General features: G+C 44.2%; 1 protein-coding gene across 1 annotated transcript in view; it reads left to right on the top strand.

Moving 5' to 3' along the window:
• The window catches only part of LOC148888948 (ubiquitin carboxyl-terminal hydrolase 54-like), a 35,023-nt gene that overhangs the window by 956 nt on the left and 10,266 nt on the right, over positions 1 to 23,801 (top strand). The window lies entirely within an intron of this gene.

Here is a 23,801-nt window from a genome sequence, read left to right on the forward strand (position 1 = left end):
GAAAAAGTGTGACGCATTCAGAAAAAAGACGAATGGTTGCGCGGTTCGGCACGTTTGCGAATCAGCATCTCGTCCGGGATTAAAATGATCATTTAAATACTTTTTTGTCTTTTCAGACCCTGTAAAACAAGAACCAAACAATTTGAATGAAATAACAAGTAAAGAATGAAACAATTTGTGTATTTCAGGCTGTGATTGTACAGCTCCTGTCGTGCATGCCTTGGCCACCAGAGGGCAGTGTTTCTACATAAACACCTGTTAGAGCAGACTTGGCAAACTACGGCCAGCGGCTTTTTAATCCGGCCTGCCGAATTTGTCCAAATTATAGTAAAAAACTCATTTTTACCCTTTCCCCGCAATGCCCACGTTTCCCCAATAGATGGCGCATTCAAAATAAATTGACCGTTGTTGGAGTGGCGCATATTTCTCTTTTTTTCACGTCCTTTTTTTCACTTCCTTTCACGTCACCAATAATCCCTTCTGTGAAAATGAGCGGACCAAAGAGAAAGAAAGACAGCGAATGCCGAGTGTTTAATAAATGGTGGACTACAAAATTGTCGAGTGTAAATGTGTGTGAAGAAGGTCTCGCCGAAGACAAGGCTAAGAATGGAGAGGCATATGCAGAGTTGGTGCAATGTCTGGACAATAAGAGCCTATCGCTGGTCATGAGGGACGCAAAACGTGACGGGAGAAGAGTACTGGAGATTCTCCGTGAGCATTATGCTGGAAAGGACAAACCACGGGTGGTGAGTTTGTATTGCCAAGCAGAGACTGTATTCACTTTATTAAGAAGACGTCTGTGTAAGCTCTCAGTCGTATAGGAGTGGTCCATCGATGAAAAGGTTTCTTCAGCCGTCATCTGCACTTCTTTGAAGGTGTCGGACGTTTTGCTTCTTATCCAAGAAACTTCATCAGCAAACTAAAGTCTTACTGGTAGTTTAGGCCCTATATATATATACACAGTAAAGTCTCGTTATATCGATATTCAAAGGAGTCCGAAAAAATATCGATATAACCGGGACTATCGATATATCCGACCCTGTTTGCATGTAATTTTCTCCGTGCGTGCATATAAATAATATCGATATAACCGGGACTATCGATATATCCGATATCGATATAATGAGACTTTACTGTATATATATATCCCTACTGTCCAGACATGGCGCTGCCGGACTCTTCTATGATAGGTCCCTGCTCTCAGGTTGGGGGGGAGCAGAGGACTACTCCCTGCCACTCCACTGATTGTTCCTATTGTTCTGACTAACGACTGGCCTGAATGCGCCACTTCCACGGTATCACCTCATCAGTATTCCTAATCCTATTTGCCTGGCTGTTGTACGAACTATCCAAATTGAACCTCACCCTACCATATCGGTTTAGAAGGATTCAGCTGTTTTTATTAAGAAGAGCAGAAGAGCACATTACCGACGGGCAAACCATTCGTTGTGCACGTCACCCAAACTAATGACAGAATGACTTTCTGCGAATTCAAAACTAAGCTAAGAGGTTTTGAGAATACCGAAAAGTATGGAAAAGGTGACCAGAGTGCCAACGAAGACAATGTAATGAAAACCAGAGGTACTACAAAACCACATGGGAGAGGGAGAAGAAGGAAAATGGACCTGACTGATACACCTGCGGTAAAAGAGGGCACATGGCCAGGACATGTCCTCGCACTTCCCAGCCAAAAAGAGAGGAAAGAAGGTGGGACACGCCACATCAAGGCCGACGCGGTCGAGGACGAGGCCGCAACGTCATGAAGCGAGCTGCTGACGAGATCGAGTCACAGCACACACCTTCTTCTTCAATCTAAATGACCATACGTCAAGTGGAAACAAGAAAGGCTTTATGGTCAACAGTGGCGCCACAGCACATATGGTCAATGACGCCACGAAGTTCAAAATGGTTGACAAGAACTTCAAACCCGAGGACCACATCATTGAGCTCGCAGAGGGAACCAAGGTGAGTGGAATGGCAAAGATGAGAGAAGAGGCTGAGGTCTACTTGCTGGACAGCGAGGGACGACGCATGAAGACGAGACTCAAGCAGGCACTCTACATCCCAACGTTTCCGCAGAACATCTCTGTCAAAGCAGCAACAGCGAGTGGAGCAGAGGTCTGCTTCATGATGACTGGTTAGTCCACAGTGATGGGACAAAATTTTGTATTGTGAGTTTTCTTTATTTGAAGTTGATATCAGTTTTCGGCAGACCCCAGGTAACACTGCTCTCTAGGTTGTCCTTTGTCCCACTTCTTCCTCCTCGAAGTGACTGCTCAGTCTGGCTTTAAAGGTGCTTCACCTGAGCTTCTGGCCAATCGGGTCCCAGCGGCAATTGGTCATTCCCAGGTGGTTGCAATCACCTTCTCAGAGTTAATTAGTAGTCGCCCAACTCTACTGTTTTGGATGGGGAGAAATGCGCACCTTTCTCCCATCCAAAATCCAGAACACAAAATTATTTAACATTTCTTTTAGCATCATGACATCATTCACCCCCTCTCCTCAGAGTTCAGACATTCTTGTCAAATAATCAGCAATAACATTTGTTGTCAGGGCAGAGAATGTCATGTGACAGGTCCTATTCTCCTAGTCACAGCGTATGGGCCCTGCCACTTTGCCAGTAGCTTACTTGATCCCATATGCAACAATATTAACACCTTCTGTCCAGGGTGCCAATCTCTCCCTGATAAATTCTTGCCGTTATTCTCGCTGGAGATCCTCTTCCAGCTCCGGACGTTCTGCATCTTCCTTTTCTTTCTGGAATTCTGGGTTCAGAAACCATGGGAATTGCAGCTTGTCTTGGATGAGGAAAATGTGGGGGTTGGGCATATGGTAGGTAACCCGACTTGGAGGTTTCTTGTGCCGGAGGAAGGTTTGTTGGTCTGGATGTTCGAGGGTCAGTGTTTTGGGGCTGTGCTTTTTGAGGATAATGTTGACTCAATTGATAATCAAATGTCCATTCTTGCTTGTTGTGGAGCATCTGATTTCTTAATTGGTTGATTTGTTCAATCAACACCCCCTCTCTATCTTTAGAGTGTTGCATGAAAGTTCTGATTTCTTTCACCAATTCCTCATTAAGTTGAGCTGTGGTGGTACTCACTGTCTGAGTCTTAGGCTTCACCACTGGTTCTGACTCACTCTGCCCAGTTCCAGCCTTGGCTTGGCCAGACGCCTCATGGAAATAAAGAACGGCATCGTCTTGGTGCAACTCAAGCTGCTGGTTTCCTTGATCCTCTTCAGAACTCTCCAGTTCAGTTTGGTTGGCCCGTGCTGCACGTCTTCTTCCTCGTCCCACCTTCTCCATCTCGGCTTCCTCTTATCCTTTCCACTCCAGCAAGGCGTAACGATCCCACCACTGCCACCAATTGTCGTGCGGCGAGACAGCAAGCAGGTGGAAAGTTGGTAAAAGTTCACTCAGCCAGATGCAGGAAGGGTATTGTGAGTTTTCTTTATTTGAAGTTGATATCAGTTTTCGGCAGACCCCAGGTAACACTGCTCTCTAGGTTGTCCTTTGTCCCTCTTCTTCCTCCTCGAAGTGACTGACTCAGTCTGGCTTTAAAGGTGCTTCACCTGAGCTTCTGGCCAATCGGGTCCCAGCGGCAATTGGCCATTCCCAGGTGGTTGCAATCACCTTCTCAGAGTTAATTAGTGGTCGCCCAACTCTACTGTTTTGGATGGGGAGAAATGCGCACCTTTCTCCCATCCAAAATCCAGAACACAAAATTATTTAACATTTCTTTTAGCATCATGACAAATATTTAAAGGAGTACATATGTAAAACTAAGTGTGATGATGACAAAACCGAAAATATTAACTACTTCTCCAAGGTAACTTATGGTGTACCTAGGACTTTTAAAGAGGCTATGCAATCTGAAAAGTCAAAAATGTGGGCTACTGCAATGTAAGAGGAGATGGAATCCCAAGGTAATTTACGGTGTACCTAGGACTTTTAAAGAGGCTATGCAATCTGAAAAGTCAAAAATGTGGGCTACTGCAATGGAAGAGGAGATGGAATTCCTGACAGAAAATGAGACTTTTACTCTGACTCCGCTACCGAAGGGCAAAAAAGCAGTGGGAGGTCGCTGGTTGTATACGGTGAAAGAAAACCCAGATGGATCTGAGACTTATAAAGCCAGATTTGTGGCAGAAGGATTTGGTCAGGTTGAAGGAATTGACTACAGAGAGACATTTTCGCCGACAGCTAACATGACTTCCATTCGAGCACTGATGCAGGTGGCTGTGCAGGAAGATTTTACCCTCCACCAAATGGACGTGAAGTCTGCATATCTCCATGTCCCAATGGACTGTGAATTATATGTGGAGCAACCTGGAGGTTTTGAGACCAGGTTACAAATAGGAGAATGTTTGGTATGTAAGCTTAAAGCAGTCAGGGCGTAACTGGAACATGTTACTAAATAATCACCTTATGAAGAATGGTTTTATACAAAATGATGCTGATCACTGTGTCTACTGCAGATAATCCGAAAATGAGAAAGTCATTTTGTTAGTGTGCATGGATGACTTAATCATAGCGGCGAGTAACAATACCCTACTCAGTGAAGTAAAAGAAATGCTAAAAAGAAGGTTCAAAATGAAAGATATGGGTCCACTTAGACACTTCCTAGGTATCGATTTTAAAGAAAGTAAAGGACAGATCAAAATAACTCAAAAGAAACACATTGATATAATGTTGAGAACATTTGGAATGGCTGAGTGCAAAATAAGAAGCACCCTGTGTGAACAGAAATTGGACTTTAACAGTGGTACAGAGAGATAGTGGGCAGCGATTACCATTTTGTGTTTGGGAGGCTTTTACTGAGCGAGTTGCTTGTCCTGTAGCCACAAAGGGACATATGTCTTCTTGTGCCAGTCCCAAGCCCGGATAAATACAGAGGGTTGTGTCAGGAAGGGCATCCGACGTAAAAGCTTGGCCAAAACAAACATGCGGATCAAACCTCTAAAGATGGAGGACACTGATTTGCTGTGGCGACCCCTTGAAGTGAAAAGCCGAAAGGAAAAGAAGATTGATGGCTTGATGGAATGGCGTTGGAGGTCGAAGGTCAAAGGGAATTGCTGTTTGGAAAGAGAGGCACATTACATGAGGAGTGTAATTAAAGAAATAAACTGTGCTGTAAAATAAAGTTGTATTTACCTTTTTGATGGTCGTTGATGGCTTATGGAAGGAGAGTCACCTTCCATAAGGACTGTTGGTAACTTAACATATGGTGTGGCTTCTCTTCTTTTTTCTTTGGAGACTCCTCATCATTTTTGGTGATTAAAAACCTCTTAATTGAAACCTGTTGCTTTCTGACTTGTAAGGTGTTGCGAAGCTGAGGCATCACATTATCGTTCATGATGTTGATGATTCTCATAGCCACAGTCTTTTCTGGATGGAACTGTTCGGTAAAAGCCTGCACATCATTCCACTATCGATGAGAAGGTTTCTTCAGCCGTCATCTGTACTTTTTTTGAAAGTGTCGGACGTTTCGCGCTTCATCAGCGAACTAAAGTCTTACTGGTCGTATCGGCCCTATTTATATATCCCTAATGTCCAGACATGGCGGCGCCGGACACATCTATGATAGGTCCCTACTCTCAGGTTGGGGGGAGCAGAGGACCACTCCCAGTGGCCCCACTGATTGTTCCTACATTCCTGACTAACGACTGGCCTGTTTGCCCCCTCCCTCCGGTATCACCTCATCAGCATTACGAATGTTGCCTTACCTGTTTTACCTAAGCATGCTATTATATGAACGATCCAAATTGAACCTCACCCCACCAGACCGGTTTAATGAAGGATTTTGTTGTTTTATGAGAATCGCTCCTTTTACTCCCCTTTCAACCCATCTATGTTCTTTCACTAAGATTTTAACCTCATTGTCGTCAAATGAGTGGTTGCTAGCTTTTAGGTGCAAAATTTAGGTTGTAAAATTTCTCCCTAAATTGAAAATACGTAGTATTAAGGCAGATTTCCAATAATTGGCAGATGTGATCCGGTTCAAGTTTGGTTCTTTCATGCAGAGAAACGTCCGACAGCAGTCTCGTCCTCACCACTGAGACTGCTGCTGGGGTTGGGACAGATGAAAAGAGAGAAGTCACATCATAAGATGCCAAAGTTTCCTCGGGTTCCAATATAAGGTCTTTGATCCTCTCTACAAACCCTGTGATGTTCTCTACGTGATATTCTGTGTTACCAACCAACGGAGCTAAGATAGTTTTTAAATATTTGGCTACATTGTATGTAGAGGAGTCAATGCTACAAACAATGGGTCTGAGGGGGAACCCTTCTTTATGTATTTTTGGCAGGCCATAGATACATGGCGTGGCCTCTCCCGGGTATAATCTAAAATACATACTGTTTGTCTATATGTTTTCTTTTCTCTAACTTTTGGAGACAGTCTATCATTTCTTTCTTGTATCTATTGGAAGGGTCCCTTTTTTGTTGTTCATAAGTGTTAGAATCACTGATTAACCTCTTTATTTTGTCTTCATAATCCAATGTGTTGAGAAGCACTGTGCATCTGCCCTTGTCTGCTGGCAAAATAGTAATATTTTTGTCTTTTTGTAGAGTAGTTAACGCCTTTCTCTCTTCTAATGTTGTGTTGGACGGAGGTAGTTTGGCACTACTGAGAAGGGCTGATATTTTAATGCGTAGATCATCTGCCTCTGCAGACGAAAGTTTGTTATTTTTAATAGCCGATTCAGTAGCTGTGATGTAATCTATTGTAGATATTGTTTTAGGAATTACTGAGAAATTTAGACCTTTGGTTAGTACAGCCTCTTCTGTCTCTGAGAGATCTCTGTCTGACAAATTTTTGATCCAATTCTCCCTTGAAATCTGCTCATTCCTAATTTTTCGCGTGTTTACCAGTAACTGAGATTGTTTCAGTAAAAGTAATTTTTGAAATTTACCCTTTTGTCTCACTTTGGTTTTGCTGTGGTGCCTCATGTATCCGAATTTAGTAAATTCACACACTTCCTTCTAGATTTTGTGGGTAAGTTTAGTTTGTAATGGGTAAGTTTAGTTTGTAATCGCTGATAATAAAAGTTTCTCTGCATGAAAGAACCAAACTTGAACCGGATCACATCTGCCAATTATTGGAAATCTGCCTTAATACTACGTATTTTCAATTTAGGGAGAAATCTTACAAACAAATTCATGGTTGTGCTATGGGCTCACCAGTTTCACCCATAGTGGCTAATCTGTGCATGGAATAGATGGAGAAACAGGCCCTCACATCCTTCCCGTGGACAACACCGAGACCAGATATGGGCAAACTACGGCCCGCGGGCCATATACGGCTTTTTAATCCGGCCCGCCGAACTTGCCCAAATTATAGTAAAAACAGTGTCTGAAACTCATGACAAAAAGTTAGCGGACAACAGGGCAGATAACTGAAAAGTTGCCTGCCCCATTTTTCACAACTTGAAGCACAATGAGACAACTAACCACATTAAAAAATATTGTCACAAAGTATAATTTTTTTTTTAAATCAAGAGTACTACAAATGCTGCCTTGCTTAATTTACGGTAAATGTGCATTGTGTAGATTTTGCTGCAGTAGTCAGTCGATTGTCATTGTGGTGCACAATGCATCGTTTGCATTGCTTCCTACGAGCCACTAAGCCCCTTTCATAAGTCTCACGTACACTTTACAGTCACGGTTTAATGTAAATTTACGTTTTGTAGCGTCACATATGTTGTTAGCATCTTTTGAATATTTCTTCTGGGCTGAGGTTCTGTGCATCTATTTTGGAAAATGACATGCAATTGGACGACTTTACAACGTGCCGAGTATGCAAATTTCAACTGCAGGTAGCCTATGTCTGTGTGCTCGGCGACGGTACACGTGTATTGTTTGCGCGTGAAGGCGAGGGCGTCAGTGCAGAGTTTGTTGAGCGCGCGGTCACGACAAACCATCTATGATTTGGCGGAATTTAACACAAGTAGGTATTATTGAGCTTGAATATTTCGTTGTGTAATAATATGTTTTGAATGTTGAAAGTGATTCCATTTTTCAATAAATGTTGATTTCTTTAACTTTGCCCCTTCAATGAAAACTTATTAAAAACAGACGCAATCTTGATAAATCACAGCGCATATGTTATTTTAATCTATTTCCATTTCCTCCTCCAAGTACGTATCTGCGAAATAGTATTTAAACGCCATATTCCTTGAGACAAATTTATTAACTGATCAGGGATATTTTTCACATTTGAAAGACAGTTAATAAATTGGGTTGTAGTGTTCTTACTGTGCTATGAGGTTTGTACACACTACATTTAAAGGACAACCAGCACCATTTTTTTTTTTCCCCACTGACATCAGAAAAACGTTTTATAGCATCTAAAATACCCAAATCAGGCAGGCTGATATTTTTAGTTAAATGAAAAACACCAATAAAAATGACTTCAAAATGAATCCGGAAATGGCCAGTTTTAGAAGGTCCCACCCCCTTGTTCGTGATGTCACGCCAAGACGTCTTGCCTTGCTCGAGCATCAAAACAATGGCTTCAGATTCGGAGAAGATGTTTTCTTGTTACTCATCCAGTTATGAATATAATTCAAATAGTTCTGAAGAGGAAAGCATAAATGTTTGCAATTGATTCAAGGAGTCCTCCCATATCAATTCGAGCCGTCAATGACAGCAATGTAGCAACCAGAAGATGCAGAAGATGGCGCCCAAGCTCCGTTGGAAATGGGCTGATTTGTCAGCTGGGAATTTGTGTCAGCGAATATCAAATAGTTGTCTTGGTGCAACACACGATTCACCATGGCGTTATTTATGTGTTTTCCTTCTAATATCGCCATCAACACGGATCAACACGAAGATTTCAGACCAAACAAAGTACCCAAAATGCATTGTGTGTTGCTTTCTCAGTCACTGGCGGTCCAAACATGACGTCACATGGGGATCGTCATCAACTCGAAAACAAGACTTCATGAGTATTCAGCGCAAGTCTTAAAACGTAAACTATAGCTATATGCTGTGGAATCTTTGTAAAATACGCTCAGTCGAAGTCATTTGAAGTGATTTTATAAATTATGGACATAACTTGTCCGGAGGCGTCGGTTGTCCTTTAATGCTTTAGGTTTATTATTTTCCGTCCCAAACTCTCCCTCCAAATGCTCCTGGCCCGGCCGGCCCCTCTGTCAAATTTTAGAACCCAATGCGGCCCGCGAGTAAAAAAGTTTGCCCACCCCTGACCTAGACACTGGTTTAGTTATGTGGACGATACTTTTGTCATAATTACAAAACAAGAAATTCAATCCTTCACAGATCACCTCAACTCTGTAGACATCAACATTAAATTTACTCGTGAGGACATTAAAGAGAACCAACGAGCCTTCTTGGATTGTAAAGTAATTATAAAAGAGGACAGAGGAAGGCTACGCACACTGACCAATACTTACTTTTCGATTCTAACCACCCTTTACAACACAAACATGGAGTTATCAGAACCCTCCAGCATAGGGCTAAATTAATACCAAAAAGCGTTGAAGGTCGAGAAAAGGAGTCAAAACATATCAGGAGAGCACTCACTAACTGTGGGTACCCTCAGTGGTCATTCAACAAATGTCAGAAAGAAAGAATAGGGAATGAAACCAAAGATTCTCAAGATACAAAAAGGAGAGGAGTAGCAGTTTCTTACATTGCAGGAGTTTCTGAAACTACAAAGAGTCCTTTGGCAACACAAAATTCCTACTTATTTCAAACCGATAAACACGTTAAGGCAAAAATTAGTGCATCCAAAAGATATGCTGCCAAATGAAAAACAAAGTAACGTAGTTTATTCAATACATTGTAAGAATGAAAATTGTAAGGAGCAGTACATTGGAGAGATTCAACAAATTCTCAAAAAAAGACTTTATCAACATCGCAGGGATAATACGAGTGGGCCTCAATCGGCAGTACATTTGCACCTAAAAGCTAGCAACCACTCATTTGACGACAATCAGGTTAAAATCTTAGCAAAAGAACATACAGTAAAGTCTCGTTATATCGATATCGTTTATATTGTTAATACTGCTTATTACGACAGTATTTTCATTTCCCGTGCACATTTCTTGTCTTTTTATGTATAATTAGTTTAGTATAATTAGTTTAGTACAATCTGTTTAGTACGATTTGTGGTTTTTACTATAATCCGGTTACTACAGTGCTCTTTTTCATCTCCCGCCGGCCATTTTGCTATGTTTATATCGATACAAAAGATATTTAAGATGAATCGATATTTGCTTAGGGGTTTCTATACAATACCACCATTATCGAAATCTGTATCGGTCGCTGTATCGGTCGCGCCATTGGTCGACTTGATCACGTGACTTGGGCACGTGAGTTTGTTACGTGACCAGCTCCTGTGTAGCAGACGCCATTTTGATTTTCAGACGCCAACTCGTGTGTAGCAGACGAGATTGAAGTGTTTGTGTTAAAAGGTAAAAATGGGAAGCTGAAGAAGATTGATGACTTTTTTAAATTGCATACATAATACGGTAAGATGTAAGCGTTGCAGTTTCCCTGTTGTGGTATGTACATGCCCACTGTACTGTATATCAGGGGTCGGGAACCTATGGCTCGCGAGCCATATATGGCTCTTTTGATGATTGCATATGGCTCGCCGATAAAACTAAAATATGTATTTACTTTTTCGTTTCGTCGTTTTTTTTCGCCGTTCATTTCCCGTTGGGGCTGCAGTTGGCGGAAAGCGCAATTTTGATTGGATGACACTGACCTAGAATGGCCGAAAGCGCCATGTTGATTGGATGATAGTGGCCGTCATGTTGAAACAGGTAAACACCCCTTTAACTGAGCCCATCGAGTGCACTTCACCGTGAATACACCGGTGTGTGTGCGGGGAACCGCATCGGGTGGGAGTGAGCTGGGGGGGTGACGCAGCCTCCCTGGAAGTGTGACAGCGGGTGATAGAGTGTTTATGCACATTAGTAAACATATTACGTTATTTCATGTTTATATTAAGTAAACATATGTTTTTTCATGTTTAGCTTAGTATATATTATGAATTGTGCACGTTTAATTTCAGTCTAATTTAGTTAAATAAAACTATCAGTCTTATTAGTCAATAGCCGTGGAGAAAAAGCAACAGCTCCAACTTCAATCTGAGACCCGCCCAACACTGAATTGCTCGTAACCGATTGGACGGGAAAGGTCGACTTGTTCGCAACTGATTGGACAACAGATCGCCACTCTTTATGTTTAAAAACTTGTCGGAGCGGGAGCTCGTTCTCTCTTGCTTTCTCTTTGTTCTTTGTGCTCTTGTGCTCATGTCTTCGTCCCACCGAGACGAGAAGTGCTTTCTCTGTCTCATTAGAATAAAGTAGATGTTTGTCCACCATCTATTGTACTTGCTGATATTTTTATCAAGTGAACTCCAGACAATGCGCGAACCAGGAAAGACAAACGAAGTTTTAATCGGACAGCGGGCGTCTGCGGAGGTCTTCAAGCCGGCTTTCGATCACCGAATGCGGGCGTGCACGGGGGAATCTTGGCCTGTTCCTTTTGAAATATTTTCAAAGTGTTTGAGCTCCAGCAAGACGGCGAGGAGAGAAAATGTTCTGATTCTAATTTGCAATGAAACAATACCATCGACGAAACAGTCGAATGTCAGTGACATTTTAACAAGCCCCATGTTAACGTTAGCATCGACATACTTCTGTGGGAAGTATATTGCAGATAGCAAGTGTGGAAGCTTATGAGCCGTGTGCAGGCCAGCTAGCAGTAACTTCGCCTCTGGACCGGCAAATTGAATTTCATTCCGATCGTTTTCCTGGAATTTTACCAAACACGAGGAACGGAAAACCATTCATGTTAGTGGTGAGTACTATCACAAAGTTATTTTAAATAATGAATTCTGATATTTTGTTGAAAAGTGTCCGCATGCGCGCGCACGCGAGCGTTTGTATGTGCGCGCGCGTGCGTGTGGCTCTCGCTGAAAAACATTTCTAAATATTTTACTTTTATGGCTCTCAGTCAAAAAGGTTCCCGACCCCTGCTGTATATGAATGCAATCGTTTTTTTCAACAATGTTTATTGTTTTGTATGCTGAAGCGTGATGATTTTGAAAATTACTGTACATTCCATACTGTGTATTAAAGGACAATTGATGACTTTTTATTGAAATGCAAAACACCAATAAAAATGACTTCACGCCAGGACGTCTTGCATTGCTTGTGAATCCAAACATTGGCTTCAGATTCGGATAATATGCTTTCTTGTTACACATCCAGTTATGAATATGATTCAAATACACTGTAGTTCTGAAGAGGAAAGCATACATGTTTGCAATCGATTAAAGAATTAGATGTGCCATTTTGAGGCAACATTGGGGGAACATCTCACCCAAAAAAAGAGGCACAAAATGGCGAGCTCATATGGCCAGCTCCGTTTCTTATATGGCGCTTGGATGCCCTCTTTTGGCGGCTTTTGTTAATGCGGTTCGGCGCAGGACGGATATATCAACAGTACGGCTATATCGACATTTTGTCCAACTCCCGAGAATATCGATATAACGAGACTTTACTGTAGATGGTTTGAAAGGGGAGTAAAAGAAGCAATTCTCATAAAACAACAAAATCCTTCATTAAACCGGTCTGGTGGGGTAAGATTCAATTTGGATCGTCCATGTAATAGCCTGCTTATGCAAAACAGGCTAGACAACATTCATAATGCTGATGAGGTGATACCGGAGAGAGGGAGGCAAACAGGCCAGTCGTTAGTCAGGAATGTAGGAACAATCAGTGGGGCCACAGGGAGTGGTCCTCTGCTCCCCCCCAACCTGAGAATAGGGACCTATCATAGCTGTTTCCGGCGCCGCCATGTCTGGACATTAGGGATATATAAATAGGGCCGATACGACCAGTCAGACTTTAGTTCGCTGACGAAGCCTCTTGGATAGGAGGCGAAACATCCGACACCTTCAAAAAAAGGATAGATGACAGCTGAAGAAACCTTCTCATCGATGGACCACTCCTGTACGACTGAGAGTTTACACAGACGTTTCCACTGAGCTCACCCGATGCTGCAGCGATCTCCTCCTTGCCCTCAGATGTTCTCGAATGCTCCGTTGCTGGCTTTAAAATCCTCAATAAGCGCCGAACTTCCAGGTTGGCGCATGGCGATATCGCCGTGAATTAGCCGTGCTTTCTCGCATAAAATAGCTTTACTCATGCTGTCGCCGGATAGCTGCTTTTCGTTAATCCAAATTAACAGAAGTTTTTCAACTTCTTCGATTGCCCGAGACTGTCGCTTTGAGAGCACAGAAAGTCCTTTTGCAACAGATGTACCTTTGAAGGCTTCTCTGTTCCGGAGACTTAGCATCGGCCACTAAATCACACAAATGCACACATCGTTCGTGTTTTTCAATTATCTCCTTCTTTTCAGCGACTGTGATTTTATTTTGTGTCTTCTTGGGCTGAACACGAGCCTGTGGTGTTTTTTTCTGTCCCATCATCGTAAAATTATCAGCAAAAAGCTCCAAGTAGGCGATCGAGGTGTGCATTCAATTAGAGGGGGTGTGGAAAGTAGCGCCGGCTGGAGCGCTGTTCGGTCGTGTGCTTCCGCCGAAGATCACTCCACCCAGATCCGAAGGTCGTGTGCTTTGGTGTTCTTCCACCGAAGATTGCTCCACCAGCAGTGGTGGGTGTGTATTATTAAATTAGTGCTTATTATAAGGTTTAATTTTCATAAATTTGATGTTCGTAAGACGAAAAGGTCGTAAGATAAAGTGTTCGTAAGTTGAGGTCTCACTGTATCAGCCGTCACTTTGCCACGAAGCATGCAAACTATGCTAGCAAGCAGTCAACACAAGAACGGGCGGCTACTGCTAATTACGTTCCTGGAAGAAACTCATGCGGCTCACCAGGACCTACTTTACCACTGTCGCATCCGCTGGTTAAGTTTGGGGAAAGTGTTTCAACGAGTCTGGGAGCTCAAAGACGAGATTCGCTCATTTTTTTATTTAATGGGGACATGCGAAGAATTCCCCGAGATGAGAGACTGCCTTTGCTGTGGACTTATTTTCACACATGAATGAGCTGAACGTGAAGCTACAGGGGAAAGATCAGTTTGTGCACGACATGTACACAAATATGAGAGCCTTCTAATCCAAACTGGTTTTATCTCATCTCATTTTCCGTACCGCTTATTCCTCATTAGGGTCGCGGGGGTCGCTGGAGCCTATCTCAGCTGTCTTCGGGCACGAGGCGGGGTACACCCTGAATTGGTTGCCAGCCAATCGCAGGGCACACAAAGACATACAACAGTCACTCTCACACTCACACCTAGGGACAATTTGGAGTGGTCAATCTGCCTGCCATGCATGTTTTTTGAGTGTGGGAGGAAACCGGAGGACCCGGAGAAAACCCACGCGGGTCCGGGGAGAACATGCAAACTCCACACAGGGAGGCCGGACCGGGACACGAACCGGCGACCTCTGCACTGTGAAGCCAGTGTGCTGCCCCCAAACTGGTTTTATTCTCCAGGCAAATGTCAAACAAATGTTTTGCACATTTCCCCACACTAGCCGTGCAGAAAGAGGCCGCCCGAAATGTGAAGACACTGCAAATCACTGGACGATCTGCACAGAGAATTTTGCAGTCAGTTCTGTGATTTTGAAAACATTGACTAGTCACTTCAACTGGTGTCCTTTTCCCTATCACAAGAACCTGAATCAGCACTGCAGGATCTGCAATCGGAACGGATTGATCTTCAGTCTGACTCCGTCTCAAGGAGAAGTTCAAGTCTTTTCAACTGAATGACTTTTACGCTTCAGTTAACGAGACTGCGTTCCAAACCTCCGGAGGACGGCGCAAAATATGCTGGTGCTGTTTGGCTCAACCTACGTGCGTGAGCATACGTTTAGCATCATGAAAATCAACAAAGCCCATCACAGATCCAAGTTAACTGACCAACACCTGTCATGAGAATTGCCACAACAAAAGTAACTCCAGACTTTGATGCACTGGCAAAAAGGGAGACCAACAACACTGTTCCCACTGAATGGTGAGTTTTTCTGCTGTGTTATGAAGAAAAATGCATATGGAAAGTTTGGAAGTGCGTCTTTTAATTAAATGCTATGCACAATCACGCACGGCAGCTGTACAGTAGGTTAATTAACACGCCTCACATCACTCTTAATTTAAATTTAAATTTTCAGACGCAGGTAGGATATTTAATACAGCCCATGTCTGTGTGCTTGACAACGATAAACGTGTCCTGTTTGTGCGTGAAGGAGAGGGTGTCCGTGGCGAGTTTGTAGAGCGCGCGGTCAGGACAATCCATCCATGATTTTGCGGAGTTTAACACAAGTAGATATTATTGAGCTTGAGTATTTCGTTGTGTAATAATATGTTTTGAATGTTGAAAGGGATTCCATTTTTCAATAAATGTTGACTTCTTTAACTTTGCACCTTCGATTGACAGTTATTAAAAACACATGCAATATTCATAAATCACAGTGCGTATGTTATTTTAATCTATTTCCATTTCCTCCTCCTCGTTCCTGGGAAATAGTATGTAAATGCCATGTCTTGCATATTCCTTGAGACAAATTTATTAACTGATAGGGGCTATTTTTCACATTTGAAAGACAGTTAAGAAATTGGGTTGTAGTGTTCTTACTGTGCTATGAGGTTTGCACACACTACAGAATCAGAATCAGAAAACCTTTATTCGTCCCACAATGAGGCAATTTGCAGTCCACAGCAGCAATTGAAAGGGATGGGGTGGGGGTTGAAAGGATAGATAAAAAAGATATTCTGAGCATAACAAAATAAAACTGTCAACTGTATACTGTGCAAATGTAAATGTGCAAAACAGTTTCATGAAAAACTGTACATAGTGCAAGTATCAAGAAAGGCACATTGAAATATTGCATCAACCCATATATACAAGTGTGCATTTTTTTTCACATGTGATCACTGAGAATTGCAAAGCCTGACAGCAGTCAGTAGGATCAAGCGGCGGTAATTCTCCTTCTTGCAGCGCGGGTGTAATAATCTCTGGCTAAAGGAGCTACCCAGTGCTGTCAGGGTGGGCAGGAGGGGGTGGGAGTTTAGATAGCGTCCGTCTGTTGCCCACCTCCTCCAGAGAGTCCAGCGAGCAGCCCAGGACAGAACTGGCCCTCTTGACAAGGTGTTCCAGTCTTTTTCTGTCCCGGGTGGTGATGCTGCCTCACCAGCAGACAATTCCATAGTGTATAGCTGAGGCCACCGCAGAGTCATAGAAAGTCTTTAGGAGTGACCCCTGAACTCCAAAAGACCTCAGTTTCCTAAGTAGGAAGAGGCAACTCTGTCCCTTTTTGATTAGGGCATCCGTGTTTATAGTCCAGTCCAGTTTATTGTTGAGAGTAACACCCAGGTACTTGTAGGAGGTCACCCTCTCAATGTCCGAACCCTGGATGTTCAACGGTGCAGGTGAGGATTGTTTCCTGCAGAAGTCCACCACCAGCTCCTTGGTTTTCCCGGTGTTGATCTGGAGGTGATTCTGCTGGCACCAGTCCACAAAATCCTTTGTCAGTCCCCTGTACTCCCTATCGTCTCCATCTGTAATGAGGCCGACAATCGCTGAGTCGTCAGAGAACCTCTGAAGGTGGCAGGTTGGGGTGTTGTAGTTGAAGTCCGAGGTGTAGAGGGTGAACAGGAATGGAGCCAGGACTGTCCCCTGCCGCGCTCCGGTGCTGCAGAGAAGCCTGTCCGACTCACAGTTCTTTACCCTCACATACTGTGGCCTGTTTGTGAGGTGAGATGATGGCATCCTCTACACCGATGCTGGGCTGGTAGGCAAACTGTAGCGGGTCCAACGATGAGCTTGCCAGCGGTCGCAGGTGGGCGAGGACGAGTCTCTCCAGCGTCTTCATCAGGTGAGACGTCAGCGCCACCAGTCTGTAGCTGTTGAGCTCCTTTGGGTTGGCAATCTTGGGCACTGGGACCAGGCATGACGTTTTCCACAGCTGTGGAACTCTGCCCAGCTTCAGGCTCAGGTTGAACAAGTGCTGGACAATGACACACAGCTGGTCGGAGCAGGTCTTGAGGAGTCGGGAACTGATGTCATCCGGACCTGCTGCCTTCCTCACTTCCATCCACCTCAGTTGGTTCCTCACCTGCGCAGTTGTGACAGACAGGCAGGAACGTGGAGGCAGAGTGGCGGCTGAGGGTGTGGCAACAGCTGGGAGGGCAGTTGTTGGTTGCGGGAAGCTGGTCGTGAGAGGGGGCAGGGAGGGTAAGGCCCCAGTGAGAGTTGATGCAGGTGGTTCCCTTGACAAAATGCACATGGCATTGCAATCACCATTACTAGAAGAGACAAAGACTAACCACAGCAAGAAGAGGGGCGGGCTGTGGGGTGGGGGTTTTGAGCTTGGGGGTCAGAGGTCAGAGGAGGATCTGTGCGCAGGGTCCTTCACTTCCTCCTACGACTACTCTCTCTGCCCCCCACCCTCCCTCCAACCCTTGGTTGCTTGTGGCAGAAGACCAGATGTGTTTTCAGAAAAGGAGCAGACTGGAGCACACACGACTCCTACTGGGGCATCTCAGTCATTACAAACTGACTTAGAAAAACACATTGTTTGTGATGATGAGGGCGATATTAGCAGCCTTACCAGAAGCAAGACAGGATGCTCTAAACAATTGTATCCATTTGAACAATTGCATCATGTTAAGGTGAATGATGATAGCGACTGTCAAGTTTATCCCTTGGTCCAAGTAGCTAACCCTAACCCAGTTGACATTAATGACAGAACAATTCTCATGGACAGACCCTGGTGTGATAGTGATGTGGCTGAAGCGTGCAAAGGATTAGGTGATTTTGTTGAGAATGCTGAAAACTGGACTGAAAATTTTGAATAATTGTGTGCTTCTTACCAACTGAATGGAATGGAAACACTTAAGATTTTCAGACGATGTCTTGGTCATAATTAGAATAGAGTGAAAGGCTGTTACACTGGGAAGACCTCAACCGGTGTCAACATGTCTTACGAGGAAGCGACTGCCCAGCGTAGGGCAGTGTGTGACAATATCAGGAAATTATGGAAAAAGACACCCAATTTCACCATTTTACAACAATGTAGACAACGACAGGATGAAGATATTGAATCATTCCGAGGACGTTTGGAATGTTTACAAAAATCACAGCGGTATACAAGAATCTTCGGATGATGATTCAATGTACATTAATCAATTTAAACAAATATTTCAACAGAATTTGACGCCAGAGATAGGAGATTTCATTCGTAAGCATTATGTACAGCACTGATCTGGGAGGCTGGTTGATCTCATGGAATGGGCCATTCATGCCCAGGAAGTGGTGAGAGAAAATATGAGGTCACCGACCAAACAGGTGAAGGCCTATGCCATGGAGGGTGTGTTGTACCAAAGTCGAAAAAAGAGGAGCTGGCAACGTAACGACCGATGCTACCTATGTAACAAAGTAGGACATTTTGCTCGAAATTGTAGATCAAATTCACAGAGAAAGAAACGAAAGAAAGATTATAGACCTACGGCGTACAACAAACAATATAGTAATAATAATAATAATACATTTTATTTCAAGCGCCTTTCAAAACACCCAAGGACACTTTACAATAAAAACAATAGAACACAGCACATAACAATAAAACCATAAGTAAAATGATAAATAATACAATAGCAGAGAGAATTAGACATTGAAAGCAATTTTAAACAAATGGGTTTTGAGATGAGCCTTGAAAATAGGGAGGGAGTCAATATTACGGATGTTGGGTGGGAGTGAATTCCAGAGTTTGGGAGCAGAGCGGCTGAAAGCTCTGCATCCCATCGTGGTGAGACGGGCAGAGGGCACATAGAGGTGAAGGGAGGATGAGGATCTGACGGACCGAGAGGGAACAGAGATTTGAAGCAGGTCAGAAAGATAGGGAGGAGCAAGGTTATGGATGGCTTTGAAAGTAAACAGAAGTATTTTGAATTCGATACGATGTTTAACCGGTAGCCAGTGGAGTTGCTGGAGTACAGGGGTGATGTGGTGAAAGGAGGGGGTTTTAGTGATAATCCGGGCTGAAGAATTTTGGACGAGTTGGAGTTTATGGAGAAATTTCTGATTGACACCGAAGAGAAGTGCGTTGCAATAATCGATGCGGGAGGTGACAAGACTGTGGATAAGGATAGCAGCGGAGTGAGGGGTGAGCGAGGGACGGAGACGGTTAATATTACGGAGGTGGAAATAAGCAGACCGAGTAATGTTATTAATATGGGAGTGAAAGGAAAGTGAGCTATCGAGGATGACACCCAGACTCTTGACCTGAGGGGAGGGGGACATGGCAGAACTGTCAATGGTGAGGGAGAAACTGTTAGTTTTGTGGAGGGTGGATTTGGTACCGACAAGAAGAAGTTCAGTTTTTTCACTGTTGAGCTTGAGAAAGTTATGGGAAAGCCAGGATTTAATTTCTGAGAGGCAACATGAGAGGGATGAAGGTGGAAGAGAAGCGTCGGGTTTGCTGGAGAGGTAGAGTTGGGTGTCATCCGCGAAGCAGTGAAAGTGAATGCCAAACTTACGGAAAATATTGCCAAGAGGAAGTAGGTAGATAATAAAGAGAAGTGGCCCCAGGACAGACCCTTGAGGCACACCAGAGGACACTGGAGAGGACCGTGAGGTGAACGAGTTGATTTGGATGAATTGTGCGCGATCAGAGAGATAGGAATGAAACCAGCGGAGTGGGGTGTGGGTGATGCCTAGGGTGGAAAGTCTGTCGAGAAGGATAGGGTGGGAAATGGTGTCAAAAGCTGAGGTCAGGTCGAGAAGAATGAGGATGGAGAGTGAACCGGCATCGGCTGCCATAAAAAGATCATTCGTGATTTTTATGAGAGCCGATTCAGTACTGTGGCGGGGGCGGAAACCAGACTGGAATTGTTCATAGAGGTTATTGTGAGTGAGGTGTGAGTGAAGCTGGGAAACAACTGTCTTTTCAAGAATTTTGGCGATGAATGGAAGGTGGGAAATTGGACGTAAGTTATTGAAATCGTTTGGGTCTGAGCCAGGTTTTTTCAAGATTGGAGTGACAACTGCGGTTTTGAGTGGGATAGGAACAATTCCAGTTGATAATGAGGAGTGAATAATGGTAGAAATAAATGGGAGAAGAGAGGGTAGGCAGGACTTGATAAGGATAGTGGGGAGGGGGTCGAGTTGACAGGAGGAGTTCTTGGATTTAGTGATAATGTCTGAGATTATAGAGGGATGGGGGAGTGCAAAAGCGGAAAAAAGTTTGGAAGGAGTAGAAAGGCTGGGAGAAGGGGGGCGGACAGAGGACCCGAGGTGCTGATGGATTTTGTTGATCTTTTCGCTAAAAAACATCAGCAGAGTGTTGCATGTCTCAGAGGAATAAAAGTGTGAGGGGAGAGAGATAGGAGATTGTGTGATTTTGTGATAGAGGGAAAAGAGGGCCCCTGAGTTACCAGAATTTGAATCAATGAGTCCAGAGTAATAAAGCGATTTTGCGCGTGAGATAGAGTCCTTATAAAGGGTAAGGTGAGTTGCATACATGTCCTTGTGGATAGTGAGCCCGGACTTTCTGTAAAGTCTTTCAAGTTGGCGAGTCTTTGTCTTGATGGAGCGGAGATGGGGGGTGAACCAGGGTGCAGGTCGGGTAAATTGAACAGACCGGGACTTTACAGGAGCAAGGGCGTTGAGGGTGTTCGTGAGGTCCGCGTTGTACCGGGAGACAAGTTCATCAGGAGAAGAGTTGTGGTCCAGAGTCAGGGTGGCAATCATCTCAGCAAGGGTGGCAACGTTGATGTCCTTGATGTTGCGATATGTGATGACACGGGGTGGTTTGGGGAGAGAGAGAGTGATGGAAACATTGAATGAAACCAGGAAATGGTCTGTTATAGGGATTTCATCAGCTGTGCAATTCTTAGGGGTAAGGCCAGACATGCAGATGAGGTCCAGGGTGTGGCCTTTTATGTGGGTGGGAAATTGGTGCAGACCAAGGCTGTCGAGTGAGGAGGTGAAGTCTTTAGTGAGGGGAAGAGTGGAATTGTCCATGTGGATGTTGAAGTCTCCGAGAATAATTACATTCGGTGACAGGGTGGAGAGGTGTGTGAGGACCTCAGAGAATTCTTTTAGAAAGTCACAATGTGGTTTTGGTGCACGGTATACAGTGGCTATGATGGTGGGTGAGGGTCCAGAAATTTTACACGCAAGGCATTCAAAAGATTGGGTTTCCTGGATAGAAACTTGAAGGATTCTCCAGTTCTTGCGGTAAAGTATTGCAAGTCCACCTCCGCGGCCTGAGAGGCGGGGCTTAGCAATGTAAACAAAGCCTGGTGGAGTTGCGCCATTGAGCTCGGAGAAGTCTCCCGCCGTTTGCCAAGTCTCAGTTATACAAAAAAAGTCAAGCTTACGGTCAATTAGAATGTCTTGGATAAGACACCCCTTTCCCGTAAGCGAGCGGACGTTGAGGAGGCCGAAGTTGACGCTGGTGGCGTCCCCACGACGAGGCGCATTAGCCGACCTAGCCAGGCCGGCTAACATACGGTGGTCGATCGTGCGGCTACTCCCTCTGCGCGGCTGGCGGACGGATGACCACAGGGAGGTGATATCCTTGGAGCCATCGAGGTGAAAGCCTCGACGTGATCCGCGGTGGATATACCTCCGTGAAGGGCGACGAGCGATTTCCGGAAACCGGAGAATCGCCGGTGGCACGCTCGTCCATCGGGAGCGGAACTTCAGCAGCTCCGCCGCCGAGTACTGTAGCCGCCCAACAGGTCGATGGAGAAGCGCCATGATATTCACCAGCAACACGAAGAGGGAGGCAGCGGCCAGGTAGCCCTCGACAGCGGGAACAGGTGGGTGGAGATGATAACGCGGCTTCGTCAGTGATCCGGATAAGCGACCGGAATCATGAGATGGATCGATAGCCAACGTTCGTTTGGTGACTGTCTGGTAATTCCAGAGGTTCGTGAACCATAAAAAAGCTAAAAAGAGGTTTAAAAGGCTAAAAGAAGGTAAAAAACAGGTAAAAAACATTACGCGGGAAAGCAGCGGCAGCCAAAGCGCGCCAGCGTCCGCTCGTCCCGGAAGGTGAGCAGCAGGAAAAAGCTCAACGAGATTGACGCGAGGACCCCCACTACTTAACTGATGACGACAGTCATCAGTTATCAGTTTGTGATAGTGGTGCATGCAGATCAGGGTGAAAAGACACCATCCCAGGTGTCACTCCGAGCCGACAACAAATTTCAGCAGATGGGAGAGTTATAAAATTACCAATATCTAAGACAATTAAAATTTTAGATGAGGGATTAACACCATACAAAGTCACTATGGTCTTGAGTGGAGATTGTCCTATTAATTTGTTCGGAAGAGATCATTTACAGAAACTGCAAATAGCCTTGATACCAACAGAAGAAGGATACAAGCCCAGACGAAAACAAGACTATCAATCGCTTTGTTCCGAAATCTAGAAAGTACAGGTAACAAAGCTACTTTGAATAAGTTACAGTTTTGCCAAAAGGAAGTTGTATCTCTAGGACATAAAAAAACAGGCAAGTTTGCAGGTGCCCAGACCGAAGACGAAAAAACAGATGATGACATTTTACTGCAGAACTTGAATTCCGCATTATGCACAAGTCACCCAACCATTATGGACACTCATTTATTAAGACGAAATGTCACTGAACGACTATTCAGTGGACTGAAGAAGGCAACAAAGCCTTGACAGAATTAAAAGATATGCAAGCGTTAGCCACGAAATCTAAAAAAAAAAAAGATCTGTGATTGGCCGATGGTGCTAAACTTGTTGACGGACTGTATGAAATCGACGACAAGCCATGTTTACCGAGATACATGTTCCCCATGGTTGCTCGTTTAAGCCATGGTAGGTCACATGTATCAACAGGAGGGATGGGGTTTATAGCAGGAAAGATATTCCATTTAGGCATAGGTTTCAACTTATATGCAAAAAACTTTTGTCGAAGTTGTTTCATTTGCTGTAAACACAACCCACAAGATAACATGTGTCTAAAAAGAGGAAAATTTCCACAGGGGTCACACCCTTTGAAGTGATCCATATAGATTTCATTGAACTAAGCACAAGTGGGCCTTATAAACACTGTTTAATGCTAATTGATTCATTTAGCAAGTGGGACAATTTAAAATAAACTCAGAAAAATGATGGAAACAACAGGCAAACCATGGCCTGAATGTCTGTTTCAGGTGAAATTATACATGAGAATAACAGCCACTAATAATGGCTTAACACCATTCGAGATATTGCATGGCAGACCATTCATCCTCCCATTATGGGAAGGTGAACTTTGGGCAGAAAATGAATCAGATCGAGTTGCCCTATTATCAAAGTGGCTGTGCGAAATGTTCACAAGAGAAGTACATTCCACATGTGAACTGCCACAGTCCTCTTTGCTCCCACAGGAGAGGCTAAGACCAGGAGACGAGGTCCTGATCAAGACGATCAAGCGAAAGACGTGGTCGGCGCCGAAGTGGGAGGGGCCATTCACCGTGCTGATCACCACGCCAACTGCCATCAAAATCGGCGAAAGAGCCACCTGGGTGCACCAAAGTCATTGCAAGGTCGTTCACCAACCGGATCTCAGAGATGCTATGGCCAAGGATCGACGGCCTGATCACCCGCTTAGACTGTTTATGCCTGTCGCGATCGTGATTGTACTTATTTTCTTAGTCATTGGTTTTATTATTCTATGCTTAAGAGCAATGCTAATGAAAATGATAACTAATTATCAGGTGAACTACGCAAAGGTTTTGTATCAACAAACGCGTGAAGGGGACCCTGTGTTGTAGCTTG

Source organism: Hippocampus bargibanti, linkage group LG13, assembly GCF_051943395.1.
Source record: "Hippocampus bargibanti isolate YZ-2025 linkage group LG13, ASM5194339v1, whole genome shotgun sequence".
Lineage (NCBI taxonomy): Eukaryota > Metazoa > Chordata > Actinopteri > Syngnathiformes > Syngnathidae > Hippocampus > Hippocampus bargibanti.